A 6,834-nucleotide genomic window follows, 5' to 3' on the forward strand; every position below is an offset into this window, starting at 1 on the left:
GATTTTCTCGTTGTTTTGGGGGAAAACGCTCACTAAAAAGTTCGGTAAACTCTCAACATTTACCTAAAGGAAAGGAAAGAGAATGGAATCGTCCTGGTGTAGTGAAAACTTTATTTCAGCTACAGTGAATGTGAGTTGAATCGGTGAGTTGCTCTGCGTGTAGTATTTTAGATAGAATTGATTTTGAAAAACTTATTGTCTCAAGTCGAGTGCCGCATTGATAAGTTCTCTAGGTTTGCAATGACTGTATTTAAATCATAGCGTAGTGGAAGTTGCGGTTAGTATTTAGAGCAGTTCAGAAAAGTATTTTTTTAAGTTCGCCGAAGAAGCTCACGTTTTTAATTTAGCCGCGTCTTGCTTGTTGTAAACAACAAAATCTTGTCAAAGTTTCGCCCAGTTTTCTGATTGACCTGCTCTTTTTTTCGGCTTATGTTTGCATATAATCTTAAAATCTATTGTTTCATTCAAGAATTAATGATTGGAAGCCGAAAACTGTGTAAAAATTTTTATTATTTATGCTACCGCGCGATCGGCTGAAAATGGCGAATTTGCTGCATTCTATTCAAATCTTCCCGCTCTTGCGAAAATCTAAATTTTTCGTTCTCAATAATTGTATACTCCCTTTAAGCCATTATAAAGTTAGAGCCCTAAGATAATTTAGGATTCCTTGTTTTCCACGATTACATGCTAATCCAAAAATGCACTGAAAATAAATCTTGCACCGGCCGGCTATGAAGAATTTCTTTCCGAGTAGAGCAGTTTCATCCATGTCGTGTTTTGTTTTGTTGCTCTAGTTTTAACTTGATGGTAAAGCCATATAATAAATCCTTTATTGACCAAGCTTGTTCGGTCAAGATGGCTGGATATTGGCCTCGTTCTTTTTTTGCGTTTTTATGGACCTCGACTTCGTCTCGGTCCATAAAAACGCAAAAAAAGAACTTGGCCAATATCCAGCCATCTTGACCTCACGCTTGGTCAATAACGCATATATACAGTGTACATTTAGCTTGACTTACAGATGATAAGTTACACCAGCACATAGAAACTGGCATGTTCAATCAATAAAATTGATGACGCATATTTTTGTGATAAAATAACTATCAGTTGATTAATTGATATTAATTGATATGAATTTTCAGTAGCAATAGTTTGCACTTAATGAATTTACATGTATGCAGTGAGTACCATAACTATACATGTATATGATGCAATGTTAGTAGTGTAAAGTGAAGACACTACATGTACGTGTACAATACATATGCGTAGTAGTTTTGCCCTAACTGTTCCAAAATCCATCCATACTTGGCATGACTTCATGATACAATAACTCACACAACCGTTAAATGCTGGAGTACCTTTCATCTCACAAAACAGCTACTATTACTAGAAAGTAGTAGCAGCTTCTCTGAAGGTAATAAATATGGCATGATAACCAAATAATGTACTGAGTCACTGAGATGATGGGAGAGCTATGTACCCAAGCGAAAAGTACAGGTACACCTTGATTATTAGTTTGGCTGAGTAAAAATGGTACATGTACATCTGGCTAGTGCAACGGTGATGAACTCAAATAAAGGATCTTTACTAGAGTGGGTACACTGCCATAGCAATGGCCAGCTAATTAAAAACTCTGGTTATTTACATTACAGGGTTGGGACATGTCAGGACTTACATTGGTCTGTAAACACAATTTGAGAGAAACTTTACATATAGTTGTTGGTTCCACAAAATATCCATACCTCAAAGGAAATTTTTTTCTGTGGGATACCCCAGCCCCCAGGATTTTCCATTCCAGAGGCTTTTCACGATATCGCCCCGCCCCCTCCACCCCCACCCCTAGTTTATGCTTATTTGTCAGATAAACCAAGGCAAAAATATTGAGTCAGCAAAAAAGAAAAAAAAAAAGCAGAAACACAGTGAAAAGAGAAAAAACACAGCCCCTAGCTGTGTCCTAACTGATTCACTGCTAGGCCACATGAAAAAATCCAGGCAATTTTCAGTAAAACAAGATACAACTATTAATAACAAAAATTTGACATGAGAAAGTTATTATGCTTTCAGCCCTTAGACTGCAAGAAGTCTCCCTTTTGCTCAAAAATCCACGCAGAAGAAATGCAAAAAATTCCCCCCCCCCTTTGAACATGTTTTTGTAAATAAGCGCCCCTATTCTAATAAGCACCCCCCAAAAAAGCGCCCCTATTCTAATATTATTACAGCGCCTTCAGAGTATGTATCAAATGTGATTCATCTTCCTTTAACAGCTGACATACAAGATCGTCACTTACTCTCTTTTTCCATGGAGTCCTTCAATTAATAATTTTCAGTTGAGTGTCAAAAGTAATTGATCATGTACAGTATACTTTGATATTCTGAGATTGCTAAGCAAAACTCCCACTATATTCTCCACCAATCAGAAACAAAACCAAAATCAATTGTGCCTAATGTTATAGCCCCATATATTTTCCAGTACTTGGTGCTGGATACATGTATGTTTTTTTTTTTAATTCAGATTAATTGGTTTATTGCGCTGTCTATGTCTGCTGTGAATAGCTAAAGTAATTGATTTGGTTTTAGTTTTATGACACTCAATTGGAAACAGCTATTAATATTGTTGTTACAGTATGTTTATAAAGTATTATAAAGCTAAGTTTAAAAGTATATGTTCCAGCCTAGTACTGAGCTATGTATGTTGTGGTTGTTATGATAAGTTGGTTGTCCTGTGCAAGGTATTGCAATGTGATCTTAAGGATCACGTGTGGAGTAAAAGTACTGTAATAAAGCTCTTGAAGTTGAAGCTTGTGGATGTGTATTTTCTCGTACTCATAACATGGTACCAGGATCTCTTTAAAAGAAACCTCTCTGACTCCCAACTCCGACATGGAACGTATCAAACCTCCCTCAGAATTGGATATTGATAGTCTCAATCTCGCAGATGTGTGGAAGGAATGGAAGGAAGCGTGGGAATTGTATCGGATATCGAGTGGCCTTCACGAAAAGGACGATGCCATACAGATAGCAACTATCCAAAGTATTCTCGGGATCAAAGCAAGACGGGTGCTCAAAACCCTACCAAACATTCCCGTAAATATCACGGAAAGGACTGTTGCAGGTATTTTAACGGCGCTTGAAACGTATTGTGTTCCTCGTAGGAACACAATCTACGAACGATACGTCTTCAGAATGACCATTCAAGAAGATCGCTCGTTTGACATATTTGTTACAGATCTCAGAAGAAAAGCTGAATACTGCGATTTCGGGGCGATTAAGGATTCTCTGATACGAGATCAGATTGTGGTGGGCATAAACGGAACAATCTCAGGAACACTCGAAAATCTTCATCTCACCAGCCACTCAGACGGGTAACATCGACGCTGTAAGGAAGACAGAGCCACCGGCGGACACAACAAAATCTAAAAACGAAGACTCGCGTAGAATAATGAAATGCAAATTCTGTGCAGCGTCTCATGACAGGGGAAATTGTCCGGCCTATGGAGCCACGTGTCACAACTGCAATGGAAGAAATCACTATGCTCGGTGCTGCTTCAAATCGAAGAATGGCACGGAAGAAAGAAGAGTTCGTCACGTGGAAGTAGAGGAGAAGGGAAACAATGAACTGCTGGAGGGTCTGTACATCGAGGAAATTCAAGGTAGTACTAGAAGGAACATTCAGTCAGATCTACTTGTTAATGACATTCCCGTAAGTTTTAAACTTGACACAGGTGCAGAATGTAATGTAATTTCCTTAGGTCTGGCTAATGAGTTGAATGCTCAGGTACACCCAACAGACATGCTACTTAAGTCGTTTGGAGGGAACCAACTAGATACTGTGGGCAAATGCCTTCTTGACACGAAGGTAAAGGAGGCTAAGGTTTCAACACCCTTGGAGTTTTATGTACTCCGAGATAATGTCCGACCCCTCCTTGGTTTAGAATCATGTTTAGACCTAGAGCTTATCACCTTGAATAACAAAGTAGAACAAATAGGTCTCAGTGTTGATGAAGTTCAGGAAAAATTCACCCTTTTGGATGAATTTCAGGACGTTTTCAAAGGTTTAGGATGTGTTGAGGGAGAGTATAACATTACATTGAAGCCTAATAGTCACGCTACTATTCAACCACAACGGAATGTACCATTAAGACTGATAGATAAACTCGAAGGAACCCTCAATGATCTTGAAAGAAAAGGTATTATTGCCAAAGTAGAAAGTCCAGTTACCTGGGTTAGCAATTTAGTAATCGTTGAAAAAGCAAACAAAACTCTAAGATTGTGTTTAGACCCACCAGATTTGAATGAAGCCATTGAAAAGGAGGATTTCAAACCGCCAAGTTTTGAAACAATTTCAAGTACTCTGAATGGTTGCAAAGTTTTCTCAGTTGTTGACATGTCAAATTGTTACTGGCACCAAAAAACTTTCAGAAGAATCCTCATTTCTCTGTGTATTCAATTCCCCTTTTGGCCGATATCGATTTAAGAGAATGCCATTCGGTATTTCATGCGCAAGTGAAGTGGCCCAGAAAATGGTTGAAAAACATTTTGGTGATATTTCGGGTGCATTACCAATTTTCGATGATATCATCATTGGAGGTAGAGATGAACAAGAACATGACTTGATTTTACGCAAGGTATTGACAAGGGCACGAGAACGAAATATTAAATTTAACCGAGACAAAATCCAATTTCGAGTAAACAAAGTCAAGTACATGGGTGAAGTTGTTAGTGAACTGGGATTTTGACCCGACCCAGACAAAATTTCTGCTATTTACAACATGCCCACCCCATCATGCAAGCAAGATCTGCAAAGGTTATTGGGCATGATCAACTATCTTGCCAAGTATATTCCTAACATGTCTGAATTAACTGCGCCATTGCGATCCTTACTTAAGTCTGATGTGCCATGGGCGTGGTTTCCAGAGCACGATACAGCTCTTACTAAACTCAAGTCGGTCCTGAGTAGTGCTCCAGTCCTGCGATTTTATGACACAAGTTTACCTACTACACTCCAAGTTGATGCCAGTAAAAACGGCCTAGGAGCATGTTTATTGCAACAGAATCAACCAGTAGCATATGCCTCACGTGCCATGTCAAGTTCAGAAATCAATTACGCCCAAATTGAGAAAGAGCTATTGGCAATCGTTTATGGGTGTGAGAGATTTAACATGTACACATATGGGGCAGAAATTGAAGTACTCTCTGATCATAAGCCGCTAGAAAGTATTTTCAAAAAGCCTCTTTTCAAGGTTCCCCCTCGCTTGCAAAGAATGAGACTTCGTTTGCAAAAGTATAATCTTAAAGTGAGATATGTTCCAGGGAAGTTTCTTTATATTGCAGATACCCTGTCAAGAGCATTTGATCAATCGAATGTTCCCACTGATGATAATATGCATCATGACATGGAGCATTTTATTCATAGTGTAATTCTCGATCTCCCAATTTCGGATGTGAAATTGATGGAATTACGAGAACTTAATCACAATGATCCTACTATGCAAATGTTAAACAGGTATGCCATGGAAGGTTGGCCCCAACACAAACGTGATGTACCTCCTTCTCTAAAGCCTTTCTGGAATGTCAGGAATGACATTCATGTCACAGATGGCATCCTTCTCAAGGACAACAGGCTTATCATTCCATTTGCATGGAGACAAGATATACTCAAGAAATTGCACATAAGTCACTGCGGCATTGAGAAAACCAAAGCTAATGCGCGAACAACGGTATTCTGGCCTAGCATGAATAAGCATATTGAAGACATGATATCTTGTTGTGAAAAATGTTTGAAATATCAAAGTAAGCAGACCAAAGAACCCATGCAAACTCGAGAGATCCCAGTATTACCCTGGCAAATCGTTGCATCAGATGTATTAGAACACAAAAATCAAAACTACCTTGTGGTCATTGATTATTATTCAAAGTATATTGAGACCATTAGGGTCAATGGCAAAACCAGCAGTGATATCATCCGGTGCCTGAATGAAATTTTTTCGAGACATGGTTATCCACAAACTCTTATTGCGGATAACATGCCCTACAACTCCAGAAAAATGAGGAAATATGCTATGCAATATGGCATTAACATTATAACAACCAGTCCCACATATAGTCAGGCAAACGGTCTTGCAGAGAAGGCGGTTCACATTGTTAAAAATTTACTGAGAAAGGAGTGCAATTTGAATGAAGGTCTAATGGAATACCGTAACACGCCAATAAGCAATTTTCCTTATTCGCCTAACCAAATGTTATTCAGTAGGCAAATCCGAACAAGAGTTCCTGTTCACCCCTCAGTCCTAGTACCACAGGTCTGTCATGACATTCCAGAATTACTAGAAAAACGACAAGCTAAATACAAAGAATTCTATGATCGCCAAGGCTCCAAACAATTGCCCCAACTCAAGGAAGGGGATAGTGTAAGGTTCAAGAAGCCAAGTGACAAGCATTTGTCACGTGCTGTAGTTACAGAAAAACTTGAGACACCCAGATCGTTTATAGTTACTGATCAAACAGGTAGAGAGTATCGAAGAAATAGGCGTCATATTCATCTTACTCAGGAACCACTTGTTACTATAGTAAATGATGATTTCATTGATGAGTCACAGCCTGTAACTATGGAGTCCAGTGTAAACTCTCCAAGTGTAACTAGAGAATCAGATGCTAACCTGGAACCATACCTACCTGATACTGATGCCTCCTCGGCTCCGCGTCGCTCTACTCGGGTTAGATCTGTTCCAGTTTGGCATAAGGATTATGTTATGTAATATAGTTGTATCGTAGATTCATTAACAGTTGAGTTGTTAACTTCTTTTTCCAGTTTTCACTTGTATCAGCATGATCTCATTA

This window comes from Pavona decussata, unplaced genomic scaffold (genome assembly GCF_977016875.1).
Source record: "Pavona decussata unplaced genomic scaffold, jaPavDecu1.1 SCAFFOLD_185, whole genome shotgun sequence".
NCBI lineage: Eukaryota > Metazoa > Cnidaria > Anthozoa > Scleractinia > Agariciidae > Pavona > Pavona decussata.